At 38.0% G+C, this 26138-nt stretch overlaps 1 protein-coding gene and 1 pseudogene across 1 annotated transcript in view; one reads left to right on the forward strand and one right to left on the reverse strand.

The window, feature by feature from the left end:
- SSUH2 (ssu-2 homolog) overlaps window positions 1–26138 on the reverse strand; it is a 311599-nt gene that overhangs the window by 26576 nt on the left and 258885 nt on the right. The gene's annotated exons all lie outside the window — the stretch shown is intronic.
- On the forward strand, window positions 3723–3841 carry LOC118602250 (annotated as a pseudogene).

The raw sequence follows: 26138 nt of genomic DNA on the forward strand, positions 1-26138 counted from the left end.
ACAGATTAGGCTATTTCCAAGGTCATTCAACATTCTGGAAGAGAATGAAAAGATATCTACTGGGCTGTTTGCAGAACAAGGCTGCAAACAGACAAGATGAGAACTCAAATGTGTGTTCCATGGCAGATTCAATTTACATCAAGGTCAAACAGGGTATGTTTTCTTGCTGAACCTTTCCCTACCTCAGAGTTGCTGGCTTGTCTATCAGCTACCAAGTCAGGGTCCCCCGTAAAATAACACTTACAAACACAGGACCACCCTCACCAGTCAAGCGGTGCTGTGTGACCTCAAGATCCAAGGTAGCCCTTGCTATGTAATCTACTTTATCATTCTGTTGAAATATTCATCATTGAGCTAAAGTGCAGGACATGGCACAGAGCCCTTTTCCTTGCCAATGGAATTCTGATATTTTTGTTGCAATGGCTAAAGTCTAATTTCTTGACAGGTACTTAAACTCACCCAATCGGCTCTATGGAGTGTTTGTAGGAAAAGAATCTGTTCAGCTTCCAACCTCTGAAGACATGCATAGAAGTCTTCTGGGTCACAAAAACAATAGAATATGTAACATGTCATCATATTCCCCCAATTATTTAGGAGAAACTTGGAAAAATAAAATATTGAAGATTGCAGGTGAAAAAAGGTTTTCAATTTCAACCCTGTAAGCACTGAGTCAAAAACTGTAAAATGAAACCCAGGCTACAAAATATGGAACTTGTAGGAGAATCTGCCTTAACTCTTATTATGTGTTAAATTATAGCCGCCCCCCCCCAAGAAGCATATATTTAAATCCTAACCCTGATAACCTCAAATGTAACTATATTGGAATTTAAATCCCCTCTATTATGTACCTTTAATGAGGTAGTTAAATTAAAATACGGTCATCGGGGTGAGCTATAATTTATATGACTGGGGATTGTATAAGAGGAAATTTGGACATAGTCACCTATAGAGGAAGGATGATATGAAGAGACACAGGAAGAAGATGGCCATCTATAGGATAAGGAGTGGGGCCTGAATTAAGTCCTTTCTTCAAGACCCTCAGAAGGAACCAACCTTGCCAACACCTTAATCTTACATGTATAGCTTCCAGAACTATGAGAAAATTAGTTTTTATTGTTTAAGCCACCCAATCAGTGGCTCTTTGTTACAGCAGCCCTAGCAAACTCGTAACACTCTCTCTAAAGACACCGCAACATTTGACAAATAACTGAAGTAGATTCAGATGAAGGGTCCCCTCTCTGAACAGGCTTACAATGCCAATAAAAATGGTGTTTCAAAGCAGATACTTTCTACAGGGAAAAAAAAAAAATTGTCCTTGAATATGGAAGTTTAGCTCCTTGTTTTCTTAAAATGTACAGAACCAGAAACTACTATTTGCATTTCAGTCTCCAGATTTCCAGAAACCTTGATGAGCTAAGAGGCAGTTAACACAAGCATTCTGGGGGTAAATTCAGTTTTCTATTGGTAAATAAATCTTTTTATATTAAGGTGAAACAATAATAATAATTTTAAACAATCATGTGGAGTGTGATTACAAAATAGCTCATTTGGAAAGAACATTATCAGCTTATGACATCCTCAGAGATTCTAAGATGGAAGATGCTACGGATAAAACCAACTGTTACGGGCTTTGTTATTTCCATAGCACACAGAGGCAAAATTCACATCTTAATACCGTAATGAGAAAACAATGCAAATTCTTATTAAGTAAAAAGTGAAAGTACTTCTTATAGACAAACCCGCCATCTCTCATATTATTGCTGGCATTGAGGAGGAATTGCAGGAGAAGATTCTAAACTCTCGGGCCTCCTCAGGTACCATCCAGGTCTGTGCACTCACATTCTGAGCACGCTCCCTTCAGCATCTGGGTAAAAGTAAGGTTTTGCTAGCAAATGCAAATGATTACATTTTGCAATACCCCACTCACTTGCATCACCCCAAGGTTGCCATAAATTCCATCTGGCCCTGACTCAGTCATACCGAGCTCATCATAAAGGTGAGTTTTCCAGAGCAGTATAACCTCCTTGATTTGGACTTGGTAAAATGTCAAGCCTGAGTCACTCAATCATCGGAAGGGGAAGGAGCATTGAGCTCTGTTGCCAAGGTTTGGTTGTATTTCTTCTGAGTATGTACTATAGTGACTCCTAGAATAAGAAAAACAACTAGCATTCATTCACTCAACAAACAGTAATTGAACCCCTTCTTGTTTTCTAGGTGCTTGTATTCAGATACTATTCTAAGTGCTGAAGACATAATTATGACAATAATAGTCAAGATTTTTCCTGCATGGAAATTCATATTCAAAAAAAATGGGAAAGCCAAATTATCATCAGGTCATTGGTTTTATGAAAAGATGTTTCTCCCTGGATATAGCGACCATCCCCATTAATCTTATTTACACAAGGACAAATATTTACCCTTCTTTTATAATATAATTATAGGTAGCTTTGAGCAAAACCATTGTCCAAATCATGAGTTCTTGACATCTGAACCAATGCAAATTAATCCTAATTGTACTGAGATAGTATCTACCTTCTGAACTATCCATGAACATTTTCTCAGCTCATGTAGGTTTTTCCTACTCCCTTGCATATCAGGCTTCCTTCTCCACAAAACAAATATTATGACTGCTTGGAGACTATATTACTCTAATCAGCCTTTTCCATTTTCATGTTCTTACCTTCTATTCCCTCATTAACCCACTACAATTTGGCTTCTGCTTCTGTCATGCCAGTTTACTACTGCCAAGTTTATTAATGTCTCTGTTGCTAAATCCAACAAACAAGTGACTTTCCTCAGATTACTGACCTTCTCAGCTGTATTCACTAGAGCTGAGCATTCTGTCCTATTCTTGTTTTCCATGGCACTGCATTCTTGTGATTCTCCTCTTCCCTGCTTGGCCTCCTTTTCCCACCAATCTTCCTTTAAAAGTTGATATTTCTCCCAATGATGTGTCTACAAACTTTTCTCTTGGCTTCATACTCTTTCTGTTAGCTTTTATTACCAACTTTATGCCAATGACTTACAAATTTATGTGTGCAACTCATGCCTCTTCCATGAGCTAAAGAACAATGTGCTCAGCTGTCTACTTGACATTTCCTCTTGGATATACCACAAGTACCTTAAAATTGACACATCTAAAACTAAACTTTTGATCCAATTCCCTTACCCAGTTTTCTCCAATGTCCTCTGTCTCCATAATAGTACTATTAGTTGTTACAAACTAGAAACTTTAGAGGTAATCTTCCTCCTTCCTTACCAACCACATCCCAATCAGTGTCAAGAACTGCTGATTCCACTTTCTAAATTCCTCTAGGACCTTTCCCAAGTTCTCTAAATCTACTACTACGACTGGAGTCCAAACCAATATTTATTTTTCCTGAACTATTTCAAGAGCTATCTCCCATTTTTACCTTTTTGCAACCCATTCTTCATATTGTAGCCAGAGTAATCTCTTAAAACACAAAACTGATAATGTTATTCCCTTGCTTAAAATCCTTCAGGTATTCTCAACTGCTGTTAGACTTAAATCCAAAACACTTAACCTAGTCATGTCTGATAAGGCACCTGCCAATTTTCCTTCACTGTTCAATCAAACTGGCCTTTCATTTCCTCAGATAAGCAATACAATTATCCTACCTCAGGTTCTTTGCATATCCTGTTTCCAGTACCCAAATTGCTCTTTCTATTTCTTTCAGATTTCAATTTAAATGTCACCTTAAGTCTATGGCCATGCCACCCTGAACAAGCCCAATCCCAATTGATCTTGGAAGTTAAGCAGAGTTGGGCCTGGTTAGTACATGGATGGGAGACCATCTAGGAAGACTAGGTGCTGTAGACATAAAAAATAAATAAAAAATAAGGGATTGTAAAATGACAAGGTCTTTATAATCTGTGAGGGCAACCAAGGGTTGCCTCACCTAAAAAATAAAATAAAATAAAATAAAATAAAAGTCGTTTTATTCTCAGAGAAATATTCACTGATCCCCAGACAATATCAAGTATTGCTTCTTTCCAAGCTTAGAAGAACTTGCTGCACTTACTCATGTCTAACACAATAATTATAATCAAATGATTGATGTATTTCTTCCATGAAGGAATGTCAGCTCCATGACAGCACAAAATAACAAGTACATTTGAAAGAACAAATGAATCAGTGAATTAATGACTAAAATAGTTTCAAGGACTTCCTATATGTGGAATGTGGCAACCCATGACTTACAGTCCTAATACCACATGCCTAATAATTTAGTGAAATCCTTCATGGATTGTCTATCAACTACATGGGACGGGGAGTTGCTTTGTCATTGCAAGCCAAGTAAGCAACATGAGAAGATGCATGTCATTCAGTTAATTCATGCTCAAATTTATTTAATCAGTTAAGTGTTTTCTCCCAATCCTCTTTATCTTCTATCCATAATACAAGTAGTCAAGAACTCAACAAGAAAAACAGCATCTTGTTGTATCAGGTCTGGTTCTAGCTAGTTCAAAGCAGTGTCCATCTATTCCATCTCAGATTAGCTTTATATCCTTTTCATATATCTCACTTACTCAAGTAAGTGTGCACTGAAAATATTTTAAAAGCCAATGGTTAGCATTAGCCTGGACTTCATTCTGTTTGACCTGCTTTGGACCTTCTGCTATATATGTTTTTACTTTTTTCAGATCTCCAACTTCTAATCTGCCTCCCCCATACCACCCTCTCTATCTGTGTCCTCCTATATCAGATATACTAACTACTCTAGTGTGTCAGGTAGTTATTGTTATGTATCAGAACAGTTCAAATTTCAGTGGCTTAAAACAATAACCACTTATTATCTCTCGAGTGTGTGAAGGTTGGCCAAGGTAAATTGATTTACACTGGGTTCAACCAGAGGAAGCTCTGTTCCATGTGCCTCTCACCTTCCTCTTAAGACCAGTGGGCTCACCTGAGCATGTTGTGCTCATGTTAATATTAAAGATGAGAAGGTGAAAGTCCCAATACCCCAGTCAAACTGAGCCTTTGCATGTATCATATCTGCTAACATCCCATTGACTAAAGCCATTCACATGGCCAAACACAGTGTCAAGGAGTAGGACTGTCATCCTTCTACTGCAAAATTGCAGAGAAAATGTCATGGAAATAGGGATGGTTGAAAAACTGAAGCTAAGAATGCTATCTACTCTCCCAGACCGATCCAACATCCACCTTAATACACAGCACAGTTTGGAGACAGACACTCTGGCATACCTTGTCTCTTTACTCCCTTTGGCCCTTTAACTAGCTCTACTTCCTGGCTGGTCTCGCCTTGAGGAAGAGCATTAGACAACATGGTACATGATGACTATTTGATAATAAAGACTGAAAAATGGTCAACAGTTGAATGTTTTACTTTAAATCTTTCCTAAGGTGAGTTGCTATCTCTAGGTAAAGAGGAATTTATTTTAAAGGCAAATGAATAATAGGAAGGTTGTGTGCTATTTTGGTGTTACCTATGCCTTTATTATGCAAAGTGTAGTCCATGGACCAGCGGCCTGGGAATCACTCATGGGCTCTTAATAATGGGCTTATAATAATGCAGAATCTCAGGCTCTACCCCAAATGTACTAAATCAAAACCTGCCTTTTAACAATATCCCCATGTAATTTGTATGCATGTTAAAGTTTGAGAAACACTGACCCATGCCATGATTCCTTCAAATTCAGGGAATGATGAAGAGGTACCTTTGGAAAGGATGATGACTAAAATTGGATATGGCCAGTTACCACTCTTTATAGGTAGAGAAATGAACAGGAAACAGCAATGCTGCTGTTGCCATTAGATTATTAGACTCAAAGATTTGGTTTGTGAAATCTCCCATGAGGAAGTGGACAATGCATTCTTCATTGAACAGTCTATTTCTTTTGAAATCATAAAATTTCTAAAAAAAAAAAAAAAAAAAGAAATTACAGGAAAGGTCAGGCTGAAAATTAAATATGTAATTTTATTGGGTGACTCCTCTCAAGCAGACAAAGCTCTTTTTCTTCACTGCCTCACTTTTATTGAATTTCTGGGTCACTTAAAGGGGAAAAAGAGTATGCTCAGAGTGAATGGGCATATGCAGTCTGTTGAGTAAAAGAAAATGTATAAAAGATTCTCATTAATTGTAAAATACTAGTTTATGATGGATGACAAAAGAACTTGGGAACCATGTAGAAAAGACTAGTAAGGAAGCAATTTTCTTATGTAGGAATAATGTAGATAGAAAATATGAAAAATAAACTACATTTTCAAATATAATCTACTTATCAGGAATGTTGGGGGAAATATGCTACATGTATTCTGAACAAGTGCAATACAGCTCTATCTCTATATCTATCTATCTCTGTCTCTTTCTCAATCTCTATCTCCTCCTCAATCTATAACTATATCATCTATATCTACATCTACAACTATATATTTATCTATCTATATCTACAAAAGTTTTCTGTACCCTTTTGTAATTCCTCCCTTCCTCTATCCCTGCCCCCAGGCATCCACTGAGCTGCTTTCTGTTATTATAGAATACCTTACATTTTTTACAATTTATATAAATGAAATTATATATTATGTACCCTCTTTTTGGTTTAGCCTCTTTCATTCAGCATAAAGATTTTGAGATTCATCCACATTATTATATGTATCAGTAGTTGATTCCTTTTTATTGCCAAGTAGTTTTCCATAGTATGACTAAACCATTGCCTATTAGTGGATACTTGGATCATTTCTAATCAGGCTATTAGAAATAAAGTTGCCATGGGAATGTGGTACAAGTCTTTATGTGGACATATGTCTTTATTTTCCTTGGGTATGTACCTAAGAATAGAATGCCTGCGTCATATGGTAGGTATATGTTTAACTCTTCAAAAAAGCACTGTCAAATGTTTGCTAAAGTGGGTGTACCATTTTAAATTCCCATTTAATTCCAAAAGTACAGTGTATGAGAGTTCTGGTTCCCATATCCTCATCAACACTCGTTATAGTCGGTCCTTTTCATTTTAACCATAAATGGGTGTATAGTGTTATTGCACTATGGTTTTAATTTGATTTCTTTAATGAATAATTACCCTGACCATTTTTTCATATTCTTATTGCCCACTGGTACACCTTTTTTTTGAACTGTCTATATTAGCCCATCTTTATTTTGCTTCTTATTATGAAGTCATAAGTTCTTTATATATTCTGGATATAAGTCCTTTTGTCTGATATATGAAAATTTTAAAGGTACTTTCATACTGTCACAATTTAATATTCTATGGTTTGGACACATTCCTGAATGATCAGATATCTGTAATTATGGACTTGAACAGTACAATAAATATTTTACTTTTCACTTGATTTTTTGTACTTTATGTAGATATAATCCACTCATCATGGATAAATACAATTTAAAAGATCCAAAAGCCTATTGTTTATTTTGTCTTCTAGGACCACAGCAGTTTAAAATGTACATTATAGCTTTAGTCTACCTACAGCAACTATTTTACCCACTGCCCAGTAGCTATGTAAGAAAAGGGACCTATGCAGGGGGTGGGAAAGGAGGAAAAGAAAAAAGTCAGAAAGAAAGGAATTTTGTACCTTCACATCCCAAACAAGCACATGCCCTATAAAGCCAAAGGAGTTCATTTAACACCTTAATAAGCTTAGTAGAAAGGGTCATAAGGGGATTCATAAAGAGATCACAGACATGACGCAGGAAGATAAAGTCAGGGTTCACTAAGAGCCCAAACAATATGTTTGGTTGGAGTGGCCAAAGGAGCAAAAAAAGCCATGTCAGTATATATCTGTGTTTGCACAGCCAAGACTGGGGGCCCTCTGATGCTTCCTTAAATACTGGGAATATGTCCAGCACTGTTCTTGACCTTGAAGACAAAGAAGGGGACACAATAGGATTCCTGCTTTTAAGCATCTCACACCCTAGGAAATTCAGATAACTTAAAAATAAATGAAGCCTAGGAAGAAAATCTAAGACCAACTCAGGTTAGCACAGCCCACCACATAGACCAATAACAAGGCATCAGAGCCTAGCACAACTGAGCAGTGTGGTACAAAGAGTGATTGGTAATGTGCCACAGTTTTTCTGACAACCCAGAGCAGAGTGCAGGACTCAACACAGCAGAGTCAAAGCAAGACCCAAGGGTAGAACCAGAAAACATCATGACTCAGCCACATTGCTGGTATCATGTAAGGGGCAGAAAGCCTCATACTTCAGAAAATTAAACCACATAGAGACAACCCCTGAATTGTCTTCCTGTGACCAATCTGTTTCTAGACATAGGTGGCAAGCAGCAAATGCAAGCTTGGCAAATCAAAGGCAGAACCTAAGAAATGAATGACTCTAAAGAGACCAGATTCAGAGATAGTATTTTGACTCTAGGTACCGCCTTTAGCTAAGACTATGCTTCTCCAGAGTGAGAAAGTTGTATTATAAGTGCTACCATTAGACATATGTTCAAGTTCATTGTTTGGTAAAACTCTATGGAAGATTGTTTAGAGTCTTCTTACACCAATTCATTTATGTGTTTTCCCATAAGAGAGCCATTAAAAAAGAGGAAAACTTGCCATTTGTGACAACTTGGATGAACCTGGAGGATGTTATGCTAAGTGATATAGCCCGACAGTGCAAGACAAATACTTTACGATCTCACTCATGTGTAGAATCTAAAAAGTAAAACTTATACAACCAGAGAGTAGAATGGTGGTTGCCAGGAGCTTAAGAGTCGGGGAAAGGGGAAAATGTTAGTCAAAGGGTACAAACTTCCCATTCTAAGATAATAAGTTCCAGGGATCTAATGTACAATACAATGATTACATTTAACAATACTGTATTGTATACCTGAAATTTGCTAAAGAGTAGATCTTAAGCATTCTCACCACAAAAAGAAAGGGTAACTATGTGAGATGATGGATGTGTAACTTAACTTGACAATGCTAATCATTTTACAATGTATATCAAATCATTATATTGTCCACCATAAAAATATAATCGTCTTTTACAATAAACAAACAAACAAATAAATTTTAAGTTTTTAACGAACCATATTTAAGAGGGTGACTGAGAGGCTATGTATCAAGAAGTAACTGTTACCCTCACCTCAGAACCATCACAGTGACAGTCCACTGCCTCTGAGACAAACACCGCAGCTAGGCCCACTGATTGGGCCCTGAACGTCAGATCTTCCCCACACACAACTGTTCCCAAAAGCCAGATGCTTCCACTACCATGCTCCCCTGAAAATGGACTCCACGCCCAGCCTGCTTTCTTCTGCCACTTTACTCAAAATCTTCCCTGTGTTTGCATCTTCTTGTCTGAGCCAAAGTCACACAACTAAACCCAGCAGCAAGAGGATCTGGGAGAGTGAGTGTTCCACTCCCGCCTTTGGTAGGAAAGATTCGTATTGTAGGAAATTCTCCAAAGAAACACTTCATAAGATCCCATGTGGCCACAAAATATAACAAATGTCCACACTGCACATGAGCAGATCTATCTGACCAGGCCCATAGTCAGCCATGCTGGGGCTGGGAACTGGAAAAGAGGGACTGGAAGTACACATGAAACAGGTATGACAAAGCATCTTGTTTTCCTAAACATCATACTCACACCCACCCAGGCAAATGGTCTCACTAATGTCCATTTTCTATTTTCTCATCTCTTATCAGATGTTCATGTTAAGCATCAGCCTCAGTCACTGCCATAGGATAATAGATAAAAATGAGTCTGAATTATTGTTGCTGGAGAACAAACCTACGCTCATTTTAAAGAACTTGTGTCTTCTTTGCACACTATTGTATTTTGGCAAGGGCACTGACTTGTAAAAAATAATAAAAACTTTCATACTTCTATGGAAACAAAGCTAAGAGTCTGAACAATAATAAAAACATTGGAATTGGAAAGTAGACAAGAATAACCAAATCTACTCTTCAGGTAACAGAATCTTGAAAAGAAGGCCATATTAGCAAGATAAAGAGACTCTCTTGAAGAAGATCAAAGGACCTGAGAAATCTATATAGTTAATATCACAGGGATGTCATTTAATTCTCTTGATTGATTTCATAAAATAAAATATTAATGATTATAAACCAGTGGAGAAGGGTTAAATTGTTCAGGTAAATGGATATCTGTAATATCAGATATGTTCTGATATTATAATGAGCTCAGTCCAAAAACATTCAGGTAGGCATCTGTCTACCTTCACCAAAAATATAATACATTTGAAAAAGTACACACACACATGCACACACACACACACACACACAGCACACACACAAGCAGTGAATATCTTTGTGGACAACCTCATCAAAAAAACTTGAGGAAAATAACTCTGTAGGCAAAGTTAGTTATAACTTTCTTTAGGAAAAAGAAATGTTTTCTCCTTAAGAGTAACCCATTACTTAAAACATTTTAATTTTACTTGACAGTCTTAATGTTTCCAAAGATAAGAAGATAATGCTTTTAATATCCAAACTGGCTTTATGATTCTGGGTAGATGTATTTTGTATAAACTCCAAAGCCATAATTAATGTGTATTATGAATATAAAATAGACTATATAGCACATTCTGCTTTAGATAAAACTCTGTGGTTAAAACTAACAAACAAACAATGACTATAAAACAGAAATTGGGTACTTGACATATGAGAGAGCGACCAAAAACTTATTTTATAATTAAGTTTTTAAGATCTTAAGTAGGATAATGCATACAAATTCAAACTAGTAGATTTCTCTTGTAAATTTAATATGTTAATAAAAATATTTGGATCAAAATAAATATCTTAAGCACGACAGTTTTTAAAATGTCAGAAAGCTTGGCAAATTTCTTCATTCAATCCACATAGTTTCCTTAAAAACTATTAAAAAATATTCCCCGTCAAACAAATGTGTGGTTGTCAACTTGGATAAATTCCTGACCAACATTTAGCAGGCAGCCTGCCTCCTAAATCCAGCACTGCCTTGCTTGTTCATAGGCAGCAATAGGACCCCATATACCTAGTAACCATGGCTTTCCAATAAATCCTCCTGAAAGGAATGGGGCTTCACATTTTCCTAGCTTTCAAAAGAAAGCTTTTCAGAGAAACTTTGTATATTACACTGCAGAAAGTCATACAACCACCTCTTTTCTACATTTGTTGACCTGCAGGCTCAGTTGGACCTGTACAGTCTGCTTTCATTATGTGACAAATGTTCTCCAAGCTCAAGCTGCCATTCTCATCACTTGCACAGGCAGAGATGAATGAGAATGGTGGATGTGTACTGAGGAGGTGATTTCCCTGATACAGGTGCTAATCAGGTTGGTGACATTAAGCATAGACAGAGAAGAATTACACTCACAGTTAGATGGAAAGAGTGCCCTTTATTTGCAAATTGCTGGGTGTGGATTGCTGGTCCTAGACAAAATGGTGAAGTCAGCAAAGTTCCCTGGGTTGGCATAATCTCTTCTCTACCTCCAAGTGCCCTGGGTTCTCACACTGTTCCTTACAGGGAGAAGATCCCTACACATCCTTCAGATGCTCTGAGCTTTGAGTTCCACATCTTTAAAATAGGAATAACGATATGACAATTTTTGTGTTTGATAAAGGAGTCACTCTATATAGTTAGATGCATATGCTAGACTAGTGTAAGGTATCATTTATTCGTATCAGCATAGATGAGACAACCCTGTATTATTGATCATATCTTCTGATTACTGTCCTAAATTAAACTAGTAAGCCTAACTTTACACATTTAGAGCATCATCTTCTACTCTCATGAGCTCTGGAGCCAGGCATAAATGAATTGGAAATATGGCTTTATTCACTTTTGTAAGTACTAACCACTTAGTTCTTACTATGCACGAAGCACTGTGGTAAGGATTTAACAAAGAAAAACTCATTTAACCTGTGCAACAATCTGAGAGGGAGAGCAGGGAAGGAATAGAACTCTCTAACGCTCCTCAAGTGACATGTAGGCAGTTGTCTACTCTGTCTGCATGAAAAACTTTCTTGGAAAGCAGACTTACCCCAAATGTGATCATTACCCTTAACAAGAAGCAATGTATTCATGTGTGCACATCCTGAAGATAGACATGTGGTTCTGTTAATATCTCACCTCCATTCTGTTCTGTCATCTTGAACAGTTACTTTTCATTTTTATTAGACTGTTTCCTCAACTGGAAAGCGAAAGCTAAATACTGTCTACAGTTTTGTGTGTGTGTTTTTTAATCTTTAACATTGTAGAGTTATTTAAATCAATATTATTCTGTTGCAAAAAACAGGAACCCATTTGAGCTAGCTCACGAGTAAGGAGTTAATCATAGGATGGTCAAAGCTAAGAGGAAAGAGGTCTGGCCCTCACCCCAGACAGCTTGGAGGCCAATTATTCTATTACGGAGTCTCCACTTCTCTTTGAGCTTAAACTCTGTTATTCTCTTTATCTACCAGTGCTCTCCACTCTTAATCTGTTTCTCTCTTTTTTTTTCATGATCCTAATAATGTCAGTTTGCACATCAGTTTGTACATTTTCTTTCTCATGGCATTCTATGGCCTTGTGCCCCACCATTAGCTGGGTCAGTCTCTTGGTTTTCCAGTTTCTGGGAGAACTATCTGACTGGTCCAAGCAAACACTTCAAGCCTGGACACATGGTCATAGGTCACTATTTAGTCTGTTGGCTGGCTGCTCCTGGTCAGGCCCAGCCCCGATGCTTTCAGCTAAGATAAATGAGGGGACAGAGCCACTTAGTAGAAAACAGTCTCCTCTCAACAGGGTTCGTGGTAGAGCAGTTTTCTCAGGAGGATAAACGTTCAGTGAGGACACTAGAATGTTTCTAGCACGGCTACTACACCACATCAATGTCTCAATTAAAATATGTGCTTTTACCAAAGAATGGTAGCTACACATACTATTGTACTTTGAACACACACATGCATACACACACACATACAATTGATTCACTCACACGTCCATGCACATACACATAAAAAAACATGATATCTGTACCTGTACAATTGCGAATGTGAAATAGTCCATTTTCTATAATGCTTGAAAAGAGAAAAGCAGCCCCTGACGTCCAACAGCTGGCATGGCATTGCCAGCTAGCCCTTGATGTTCTGTTGAACATAAACAACTTCACAGAACATCAGCATTAGACGGGGCCAATCTGTGACCTTGATGGGTCAAAACAAAAACAATACCACCCCATAAACATGTCTGAACGCAGAAAAACATAAACATTGTCGAAGACATCACAAAAATAACCATATATCCCCCTTTCTTGACTAATATGAGTGACTGCTCCTTCCTTACTAATTACAGCTTTAGCTTCTATCTAATCTTCCCTCCTTCTAGATAAAATTCATTAAGCTACCCAATCGGAATTACCCCCTGCATCCTGACAGCATCTAATCAACAGCAAAGCCCCACTTCCCACTTCCTTAAAGCCTCTCAAAATCACATGACCCCTATCCAAATCTCATATAAGTCTTTTCTAACACCCTCTAAGCAAGTTGTTTCATGGTTCCCTGTGGAACCATTCTCCTTCAGTGCAATGGGTAATGAACACAATTTGTTCAACTGCAAAGGTGTTCTTGGTCATCTTTGGCCAGACAGCATGGACATTCCTTATAGCTTATGAAACAATTTCATCTATGTGAAATTCACTCATTTAACTTCACATTCGCGCTGTGAATAGAAGTATCACTAGTCAATAAGTGAAACAACTAGGCTTAAGGAAGTTTACTGGGATACACAATTGGGCATCAGCAAAGGTCAATTTAAAAATAGGGCTGACTGTTTCTAAACCCAGTGCTTCTCATTCCAGAGGGAAATTACCCCCTCAGTGTGACTCTATTCCTTGAAATAATTACAGAAACCAAAGACAGGCACATGTATCTGTCTGTCTATATCACCCTTTCTCTCTCTCTCTCTCTCTCTCTCTCTCTCTCTCTCTCTCTCTCTCACACACACACACACACACACACACACACACACACACACCACAAACATCCCTCTCTTCCTGCCTTAAAAACCAAAGTAGACAACACAAAACTAATTATTATTTTTACCCCAAAGTTGTGATCAATTATAATCTGAGGTTTATTTAGGAAAAAAAAAAGTTATTTCCATAATTCAAAAGAAAATGCCATTGGCATGGGGAGACAGCTGTCCTGGACAGTGTGCAGCACCTGGGGACATCTCTACCTCAACACCAACCAAACTGGGCCAAATTCACCATTTACTGTCTTTCTCCCCTCTTCTCCTCTCTCTGACAACTGGTGAATAACTAGCCTCAATTGCTATTCAAGTGAGTGCACAGGAACCAATTCCTCTTTTCAAACTTTCCATTTAAATGGAGGTGAAAAGTCATCCTAATGTGTACTTACTATGAAGAGTTACTCCTATAAATGGAGTACTAAATGATGGAGTTAATAAAACACTGAAAGGGGGCATTTTCTCACCTGAGAAGTTAATTGCTACAGCAAATTTAACAAGTAGCTCTTGACAGTCTATTTCATAAAAAGTGTTTTATTCTCAAATTGTACCTTTGATTTATAAACTGCAGGGTGAGGGCCATCAATGGCCACAGGGAACATTTCTCTTCCTAAACACCAAGGTATAATTTATACACATCAAGACTAAAACAAATTTATTTGGCTTACAGTATAACTCAAAGTGCCTTTAATTTCTGTTATTATAATTTTGAAAAATTAGCTTTGAAAATAAATTAAGCCATTGCCCATCTTCACAAATATACATATCCCTTGGGATTTCATACAGGTAAAGGACTCAAGTTATCACTATGAATGGCATTTGGAGATTTCACCTTTCCCCATATGCAATGGTTTAAATCAAGAATAGAATAACAGAATATTTTTCTTGACTCTTTATAAATATTTTAGGGTTTATTTTTCTTTAATGAGTGTTTAAGTTATCTATTTTAAAAGAATTTTACCAAAGGCCTTTATATGATAAAAGTATGTGTATAGCTTATTTTAAACAAATATATACATACATATATTTTTTAAATGTTCCAATTTCATTAACAAGTATTTATTAGGTGTTGATTCTATCAATCAAGTCTCAGCTGGAAATAGACAATACAAATTAAATACTACTAGGAGGGTTTACTTACAAAGTGGTAGGTTACAAACATGTGGGCATAGGGCAGTCATGGTGGGGTTGGGGGAAGGGTGCACCTGGGACCAAGTTATGTGGCCTGAAGAAAGCTCACAGTGAGGGGTTCAATAGAATAAAGACTTTGATCTCACTCTCCTCTTTCCCTCCATTTTTTTGGGGGGAGCACCTAGGCAAATCCATCTGGGATCCAGAGGGCACAGGAGCCCATTTATGTGATATACAGAGGTCAGCCTTCAAGAACAGAGAGCAGAGAAGGATGGGGCATGGATGGAAAGGGGCACATGGAAGATGTCAGCGCTCCTACGCCACTGTGCTGAAGACACAGTGTTGAACAGTACCCGAGTCTGCTCTCAAGAAGTATGCAGTCAGTCTATGGAAGAATAGATGAGTATATAATAAGTAAACTATAAATAAGCATTATAGAATTTCAATGAAAGGGAAATTTTAAATTCTAATAATATCTGTTCTTTTTGCCTGTACAGAAGCTCTTCACCTATGTTTGAGAGGAATTCCCTTATTTTCCTTAGGGTAGTGGTTCTCAAACTTTAGCACAGATGTGAATCACCAGCAAGGCTTGATTAAACACAGACTACTGGAACTTACCCTAGCATTTTTGATTCAGTTGTTCTGGGGTGAGCCTTGAGAGTTTGCATTTCTTTTTTTCAACTGAGATATAATTAATATGTAATATTATATTTGTTTCAGGTGTATCTAATGATTGATATTTGTATACATTGTAAAATGATCACTACAATAAGTCTACTTAACATTCAACACCACACATATAATTTTTTTCTTGTGATGAGAACTTTTAAGATCTAGTCTCATAGCGACCTTCAAATATACAATACAGTATTACTAACTATAGTCACCTTTCTGTTCTCTACATTTCTAATAGGTTCCCAGGTGATGCCAATGATGCTGGCGTCCAGCAACCACAGTTTGAGAAACACCACCTTAAGGAAATACCTGTCCTCCCCATTCCAAACCTTAGTCACTATTGGTCCCATTGGATGATCAATGTCCCAACTATCTATTGCTGATCCATGGCCCATGCCTGACCAAATAGCATTGCTCATCACTCTGAATCCCCCTTCTCTGTGGCTGCTCTGCAGTGGCATTAGTACTTGTGACTAATCTCTCCCATCTCTCCTTTCCTCTACCTCCCTGTAGAAGGGCTCAGCTATTATGTGCTCACAACATTATTTACTCAGGGCATTTATCTTCATAAAACAATTTAAAGTATGAGCCAAGATTTATCACAAGAATGTCCATCATAACATTATTAATTACCTAATTACCCCATTATAGGTGTTTGGTTAGATAAAGTGTATTTGTCCACATAATGGTATACAACGAAGCCATTAAAAACTTGAATACAAAAATACATTCCTTGATATAGAATGAGGTGCACAATATGTTAACCTAAAAAAAAGTCACAAAACTATTTTTAAGATACTGTCTTTATATATGCATATGTGTGTGTGTGTGTGTGTGTATGTATCAACCATTGTATTAACTAATTGTTTATAGGTAGGTACAATGAGGTTATTTTTAATATTTTTTTGTTTGCCTGTCTGCTGGTTTTTAAATGAGCATCAATGCTTTTGTAATAAAAATAAACAATAAAAGAAATATAATTTTGAGACATATACTCATGCAGTTCTCATATTGACTATCTAATTTAAGGTATCAAAAAATAAACACTTGTGTTTGTTCTATTTTTTCAGATCTTCATGGTTCTATAAAATCCAAATGTTATTAGTTATAATTAGGTTTTACTACATGTGACCTCAAACTCAAATTAAGAGAGACTTAGAACTAAGGTTCTCACATACTTTATGGAGATTAACAGTCCAGGGTCAACATGACAGCTTACAAATCCCAAGGGACTCTGTCACCTCCCAGACTTCCACTTCCTTGTTACTAGAATGTAAAGTCCAGTAGATAAGAGAAAAGGCAAAGGGAAGGAAGTACTCACCCTCTTAAAGACACTTGCTTAAATTGAGCATACTACTTCTGTTTTGTACCCTGTTCATTGGCTAGATCTCAGCTACATGGTCATACCTTGCTGCGAGAGAGGCTTGAAAATGCCTCAATTAAACTTAGGAGTTCTATAACTGTGGAAGAAGGGGAAATTACACACATACACACACACACACACACACACACATACACATACACACACATACACACACATATACATATATATTGTAAAACCACTCCATGTTATAACATGTCACGTAAAAGGCGTAATCTACTTAAACTCTACCCAGTAACTCCTCGAAAAAAGGGATCTTTCTGAAATACCTCCTGGTAAACCTGGGCCTCAAATCTTCCCTATATTTTTCAGTAGCTTTATTTCATAGGTAGCTAGTACAAGAAGAGAATGTTTAAGCTTTAAGGGTTTGTAAAATATTTACTTCTCCTTTATTTTCACAATTGAAGAGAATCTTGTTTCTGAGAAGCTGGGCACCAGTTGTGTGAAGGCTAATCACCCAGAGAATTTCCAGAATCCACTGTCTGCATCTCATTTTACACCTAACATCTGATATGAAGCTGATTTCTACAATGGATGGGGTATACTGAATACTCCACTTTGGCCACACTGGCCTTCTTGTTGTCCATGGACGTAGCCAGGCAGTTCGAAACTCTTGAACTTACTTGTTCTCTGCTTGGAATTATCAGATATTTACTCAGCTTATTGACTAAATCCTCTACCTCCTTTATATCTCTACTCAAATACTGGCAAAGGCCTTTGCCATTATGCTATTTAAAATTGCAATTGCCTGTCTCTCCAACCAGCACTCTCCTACTTTAGTTTTGTCCTTGTTATTGATTTATATGCCTAATACAATACATGTTTTGAGTATTTAATGTCTGTCCTACCCCAACCCTAACCAGAAAGTAAATTCCTTGAGGGTAGGGATCTTTTTCTGTTTTACACAATCCTTTTGTCCCTTGACCTAGAGCAGAGCCTGGCACATGGTAGGTGCTCAATAAATATTGGATCAATTAATTAATAAACAAAGAAATCTCATTTCCCAAGAATGTCTGAGAGTATTAGCCCAGTTGAATGAGTGTTTGATGAAAGAATAAGTCAAACAGTTCTAAGCATGACTCATTAAATCCAGAGCTCAATTTTATAAGTATTTTCTGAGCCCTCGTCTCTATTAGGCTCTGTGCTAGGCAATAAGGAAACAATCATGAGCAGAGCCAGATGAGGCATAGAAGTTTCAGTATAACAAAGTTGAGCAATATGAATTATACAGTTCCATAAACAAATGCAAAACTGAGACTCTGCTAATCACTACAAAGGAGAGGGACTCCTTCCCAAGTGATTCTTCCTATCACCCTACATTTTTATATTACCTATTGATGGATCTTACTTAATTTCCTATTTGTTTACCTCTTTATTATACATCTTCCTCACTAAAAAGAATGTCCCCTGATAAAAGAGATCTTATTTGCTTTTTCTCCATATCCCTAGTATTTATAACAGTATCTAGCACTTGATGGGCATGTGATATTTTTGAATGGATGAATGCTATAAATACATGAAAGAAGTTAAGAAAGGCAAAAAGACGGTATGACTGATATGAAAACTAAGAAAGAGTTAACTGGACAAATAAAATAAGACATTTCAAAGGGGGAAATGACATGTACAAAAGCTCTGTGGTCAGAAGGAATTTGATTTCCACCAAATTACAGCTCATGGTTTGCTGTACACAAATGATCCAACTTGCCATCTGTTTTTGTAAATAAAGTTTTAGTGGAATACAACCACTCTCATTCTGTATTGTCTTTGGCTGCTTTCACACTACAAAGGCAGAGCTGAGTAGGAAGAGCTGAGTAATTGAGAGAGAGACCAAATAAACTGCAAAGCCCAAAATATTTACCATCTGATCCTTTAACAAAAAAAGTTTGCTGACCTCTATACACTCTCAACATCCCCTGGGAAAGCATCATAAATGTACTTTTCAGGCCCAATCAAACACCTGTTGAATCAGAATATCTGAGGTAACAGAAGGGCAGCAAACTATCACCTCTCCGGATAATCCTACAGCACACTAACCGCTGTGGTAGAGGATGAGAGAAAAAGAGGAGTGTTATGAGAGATGAGGCTGGAAAAGTCAGCAGGCTAAACCAGGTGTGCATAAGGCCATGTTTAAGAATTCAGTCTTTATCTTAAAAACAAAAGGAAGCCAGTGGAAGATTTTAAGCGGGCAGGTAATAACAAGTAGATCTGCAATTTGCTGTCACTCTGGCTGAAGAATAAGTTGTGGCACTAGATTATAGGCAGCCAGACCAACTGGGAGGTTATAGTCTTACCAATGAGATGCTGTTAGTTTGAACTCTAGATGATACAGACAGCTGTGGATAAAGATGGATATAAGAAACCAACTGAAACATCCAACCACCGCATTCTTGTTTCTATTCTTACAGCTCACCAAACTTCAGTTTCCTTCTCAGTAATATTGGGATAATAACTCAAAAATTTGCTGTGAGGATTAAAAGATAAAAAGTATATGAACACCCAGCACAGATTCCAGCACAAAATAAGGACTCAACTTATAAGAGTTCTTTTCTTAAGATGTCTTTCCTTTTTCTTCTGCTTTACCTTCATTCCTTCATCTTAAGTTATGACTCTTGCGTTCTACTTTGGCTAGTCTACAATATGACAATTTGGAAGTAGTGAATATGTTCCTATTTCCTTCCTCTCTAGCAAGATTGAGGTCCTCCTTTGTGGTGAACTTTAAAATACTTTCAAAAAGAATGAAAAACTCATACATTCAAGACTTTAAGCTAATTAAGAGAGTCTAGTATTGAGATGGTCATTGGCAGAAAATTCTTTAAAGAAAATAATTTTTCTTCATTTATGCCCCTATTCCAAAAGGGATTTAAGACAATTTCCAAAAATATGTATACCGCAGAAAAATAAATTTAATTAACAGAAAGAAAAATGAGACAAAAGGGAAAGTAACTGATTTAGAGCCATGAACAAAGTCAGAAAGCTCCAAGGACTCTGCCACTAATTTGGTTTTGAGTTTTTCAGAAGTCAGTATGTCAAGGAAGCCAGAGTTGGTTAAGAGATTCACAGTTTCCATTAGGCTAAAGCATACCAGTGCTCAAGAAAAGCCCGTAACACAGAAAGATGCCTCCCCTGGGATCCCAGGGTGAAGACACTGAATAACGTAACAAACAACATCCTTGGCAGCCCTCAGAACAGCACTGAAGAATCTCTTCCTAATTGCTATGTTTTGTAAAGCCAGAGTTCAAGTTAGTATCATCTATAATTTAAGTGATCCCCTTGAGGGCTGAAGAATGAATGCTGGTATTCACACTGCATTAGTCACATGCAAGTAGAATGTGGAAACTGAAAAGTCAGGGAGATCTTCTCGCCCAGAAGTTCTGAGGCTATTTTTTGGATTCCATGGGTTCCACAGAGAAGTCTCAGAGGAAATGGAGAGTTGGAGAAACACCTGAAAGGCCAGTGAGGCAGGGTCTTACACTCAACATCCCTAGTATCGACTAGAACAAAGTTTGAAAACCACAATGGCTACAATACAGTGTAGCAATTCAATGAGCAGAATGGAGTTATTTGGAAGTCTGAGAGCTTGGGTTAATATTCAAACTACTCACCTGTGGGACTTTGGGCAAATTACTTTACCCCACTTGTGCTTTAGTTTCTTTATTTGTCCGATGTAAATATTGATAGAACCTACAAGTATGGTTATTGAGAAGATGAAACTCCTTGACGGAGATAAAGTCCAATAATATTATGTCTTATAATAAATATATTATATATGTTTGGTCTTCTTTCATGGATCTTGGATCCCAAACCCTTGGAATCTCCTGAACAATAGAAACAATGGAATGTTTTTTGTTATAACATTTGGTCTATTGTCCTCAGTTCCTGAAATGGCTTCAGAACCATAAAGGTGAAATGCGTGCCTTTATATTTCTAACAACCCCTTTGCACCATAACTGGGCATATGTTAATGAGGAACCAACTCTGAATAGAGAAATGGAACTTTTATTCATGCACTCTGATTTCAGTGGAGGGGAGAGGAGCTAAAGATTGAACCAATCACCAATGACCAATGATTTATAATCAATAATGCCTATGTAATAAAGCCTCCATAAAACACACACACGCACGCACGCGCGCGCACACATAAAAAGCTTTCATTTGAGAGAACCAGATGCTTCTATATGTCACCACGCCAGGCCCCAAACTCCACAAGGACAGAAACTCTATGTTTGGGACCTCCCTTTATGTAAACTTTCATCTGCCTGTTGATTCATATCCTTTAATTTCCTTTGTAATAAATTAGTAAGTTAGTGAGTAAATGGGTTTCCTAAACTCTGTGAGCTTCTCTAGCAAATTAATCAAATCCAAGGATGGAGTTGTGGGAACTTCTGATTTTAGCAGAAGCCCAGGTGACAACCTGGACTATGTTTGGCATCTGAAGTGGGGAGAGGAAGTCTTATGGGACTGAGCCCTTAACCTGTGGGACCTGGTGCTATCTCCTGGTAGAGTGTGTTAGAATTGAGTTGAATTATAGGACACCCAGCTGGTGTTAGAGAATTGCTTGGTGGTGTGGGGGAAACATTCCCCCACACAGGTTGAAATTGGTTCCAGAAACCATAAATCCTTTAGAAGAATGCCTGGAACAGAATAAGTGCTCCATAGTTGTTTATAGAAGAAGTTTGGATAGGACAACTATTTACCCCTGAATCCAGTTCAACCTCCTACATATAAAGAAACTGCTGCAGTAAAAATACTCTGTCTACCTCCAAAAGAAAATGTCCAGAAGTTTAAATGACTTGCCCTAATCACATTTCCAGTAGCGAATAGGCATTGGAGCACGGCACTCCTGACTTCTTGTTCAATGGCCTATCTACACAACAGAGACTGGTTTCCAGTTCTCAGAACTGTATCCCATTTTACCCTCATTACCTCATGGTACCCTTTTCCTGAAATCCAGAATATGGAATAGCAAAAAGCTCTTGTCTCATGTGTGAGCTCCAATTGTTAGTGGCTTCCTAGAGAAGGATTTCAGATCACATTGAGGATTAGCAATATAGAGGTTTACAATCAATTAGTCCAACAGTAGGAAAAGAAGGGAGATATCTGTAGAAACACTTCACTATAGCAGACACTTTGTTACCTGATAATTTCTTGAGGATCAAAACCATGTATAAACACTTTGGACTCTTCACAGCACATCTCCATATTCTGTACCCATGTAGGCCATTTCTGAATGTTTACTGAGTGACTAATTGATTGTATGAGATTAAAAAAAACAATAGTAGTAACTGATTCCATTGACCTTTTATAGAATATAAGGTTGGCAGTATTATTTAAGGCTAAAAATTATGAGTATTTAATTATTTACTTTCTCGAGATCCTCCCAACATATAACAATGTCTACTGTTTTTGGAAGGTCTGTTGGCTAAACGATGAGGAAGAACATTGTAATGATTTCTAGTAGGAAGATGTTCATCTGTAAAGCCCTTAAATCAATGCAAGAATTTTACACAATGCCTGAGTTCAATATGTATTGCTTCTGAAACTCAAATCACTTATTTTCAAATAATTTTGACACTGCAAACAGTTACTGAGTTTCTAGTTTATCCAGACACTGTGTATAAGAAAGTGAATCAGAGTTGCTGGTTTCAGATGTAGATATAAATGTCAGTTAAGCTTAACAAACTTAAGAATGCAGATGGATACCAATAGAAGAGCAAGAAAAGCATTAATAGAATGTGTACCAACATTGGAGGTGCTGAGTGGAAAGGCTTTTAAAAGAAGGTTCTCTTGAGGTAAACAGATTCTAATGGTCTGTTATGGAAGGAGGAAGGCCATTTTGGGGAGATGGAAAGGCTTTAGCAAGGGCTTAGAGGTAGGGAATCATAAAGCATGCTACAAAAAGCCATTGTAATATATGGAAATAATTATAAAACTTTATGAATATAAAGGCAAAGTTACCTGAAGAAGGCTAATGTGATATTTTGTTGTTCATCTTCCAAAACTGCTAAATCTCAAAATTTCAAATTATTATATACCTAGTTCAAAAATTATTTTCAAAATATGCGAAGAAAAACCAGGTTAAAATAAATCATTTACTATATCTGGTCAAGATGGCAGAGTAGGTAAATGCAATGCTTGCCTCCTCTCGCAACCACATCAAAATTATAACTAAACTACAGAACAGCAATAATTGGGAGTCATCTGAAGTCTAGCTGAACAGAAGTCCTATAACTGGGGACATTCATAAGAGGCCACCATGAGACTAGTAGGAGGGGTAGAGACACTGAACAAGCTGGTCCCACAACCACATGTCACAGTTGAGAATCGAAAGAAGTATCTTGGCTGCGGAGGTCACCCTGGAAGAGCAAGGCATCCCAGCCCCACATTAGGATCCCCAAACCAGTGTTCAAGTACTGTAAAGAGAAGTCCCCTTCTGGCTGTGAAAACCAGCAGAGATTGTGGCTGAGTGATACAGAGGACCAATGGAGTCACAGACGATCCTCTTAAGGGGCCTGTGCCTGAACTTACTGATGGATTCACTCACTCTGAGCTCCATTGCTGAGGCAGCAGCTCTAAGGTACCACAGACCTACAGGGAAGAACTGAATTGTCTGGCGTTAAGGGCAAGGGCGAGAGGGGCAGCTTTCTCCCAGAGAGAAGTGCTGGCAAAAGCTACTGTTTCTTTCCTGAGCCCTCCCCCACCCTGTGTGCAGACTCAGGCAGCCATCATATCTGAGTCTCCATCAACCTGGCTACCCCACCCTGGGTATTCTCTGAGACCACACCCCTCACGACTTGCAGGCCCACCCAAGCTGCTTTCAGTAGATTTTCCATACAACTGGCCTGTCTTGGCTCATGCTGCAGATTTTGCTAAAATCACTCAAAGGTTCTCAAAACCTAAACAAACAGTATCTAGCCTCTGCTGAACAGCCTCAAGGTTGGCACTAGCAACAGCTAGCTTTGGTTTGTGGATTGGCCTCTTGAGGAACATCCAAGCCCAATGTGGGTGGCGACTATCTGTGGATTGTTTGATAGATCATGCCAGGTAGCCCCGGGCAGGGTACAGGCTTAGGCTGAACTTGGCCTATGGTAGGGCACCTCTCAGGAGACCCCCAATCTGCATGCCTAAAGGCCAGCTTTGGTCTGAGACAAAGCATAACCCGGGGCCACATCTGAGGATGACACACCAAAAAAGCAGGTTGGACAGGTACCAGAGCCCTACAAAAGTGAATCCTGCTCTGTAGAGTCAGCCCCTGTACAATAGCTTCTCCACTGTAGTCACCAGTTAGTCCTTATAACCAATCAGCCTGAGAGTCAGTCCCTCCCACTGAGGTTCAAACAGCAACCAAGGCTCAACTACAACAGAAGGGTACATACAACCATACAAGAAACACACCTGGAGTACCTGGCTCAGGTGACCAGGGAGACTATGTCACTGAGCTCCACAGGACACTTACTATATAAGGCCACTCTACTAAGACTGAGAGACATAGCAGCTCTACCTTATACATAGAAACAAACAAGGAGGTGGCCAAAATGGGGAGACAAAGAAACATGACCCAAATGAAAGAACAGAACAAAGCTCTAGAAAAAGATTTAAAAAATATGAATCAAAATGGTAATAACTACATATCTATCAACAATTACTTTAAATATAAGTGGATTAAATACTCCAATCAAAAGATAAGGTGACTGAATAGGTAAGAAAACAAGACCCTTACATATGCTCCCTATAAGAAACTTCAAATCAAAATATACACACAGACTGAAGGCAAAGGAATGGAAAAAGATATTTCATAAAAATGGAAATGAAAAGCTGATGTAGCAATACTTAGAGCAGACAAAGGCTATGACAATGGACAAAGAAGGATCCAGTCATCCCATTTCTGGGATGACTGGATCCTTCTTATCTAAACAAACCGAGAACACTAATTTGAAGAGACATAAGAATGCATATGTTCATCACAGCATTATTTACAATAGTCAAAATATGAAGGCATCCTGGGTTTGTATCAATGGATGAATGAATAAAGAAGAGGTGATACATATGTAAAACAGAATATTACTCAGCCATTAAAAAGAATGAAATCTTGTCATGTGAGTGGTGAGGTTAAGGGGAGGGGATGAAGTGAAATGGGACCAGAAAAGGATTTCTAGAAGAGCCAATAACCAAACTAACACCTAGATGAGATGTTAGCTAGATGACTCTGTTCATCCTCTCTTCCCTATTCCTTGAAATATTTCCTCCTTTGGTTAGTAAGACACAACATCCTCACCTAGTTTTCCTTCTACTTCTCTGACTGGGCCTCCTCAGTACTACACTTCTCCCCATCTCCCTAAGTTCGAAATGTTGAAGTGACCCAGAGCCTAGTCCTGAAACACTTTTTCTTCATATTAACACACACATACACACAACCTGTTCATCCCATCCAGTCTCATGGCTTTCAATATTACCCATATGCTGATAACTCCCAAATTTATACCTTCAGCCCTGGCCTTACTTCTGAACTTCAAACTTGTATATCCAATTGCCCACCTGACATTTGCACTTGAATATCAAAAGGTATCTCAAATATAAATATCTCAAACCCATTTCTGATATCCCCCTCCAAACTTCTCCTTCAGTCTTCTCATTCGATTACATGCCAAATCCATCCATTTAGTGGCTTAGACCAAAAATCTTGACTCCTTTCTTTTGTTCAAAACTCCTTATCGACTCACCAATAAACCCTCTCCACTATTCCTTCATTTTACTCAAAATTGAACCTTTTCTCATCACTAACCTCCACCCCTGTACCATCATTTTTCACCTGAATTACTACTCTACCTCCAAAATGATCCCCGGCTTCTACCTTAGTCACCTGCACCTCTCAACACAGAGGCCACAGTGAGCTGGTCATGTTAAGTCAGATAATTCAGACTAAGTCCAAACTTTCTAACAGTCTCCCGTTTCACTTGGAGAACAAGCCCAGGGCCTTACAATGACCTAGAAGG

This window comes from Rousettus aegyptiacus, unplaced genomic scaffold, assembly GCF_014176215.1.
Source record: "Rousettus aegyptiacus isolate mRouAeg1 unplaced genomic scaffold, mRouAeg1.p scaffold_m13_p_4, whole genome shotgun sequence".
NCBI lineage: Eukaryota > Metazoa > Chordata > Mammalia > Chiroptera > Pteropodidae > Rousettus > Rousettus aegyptiacus.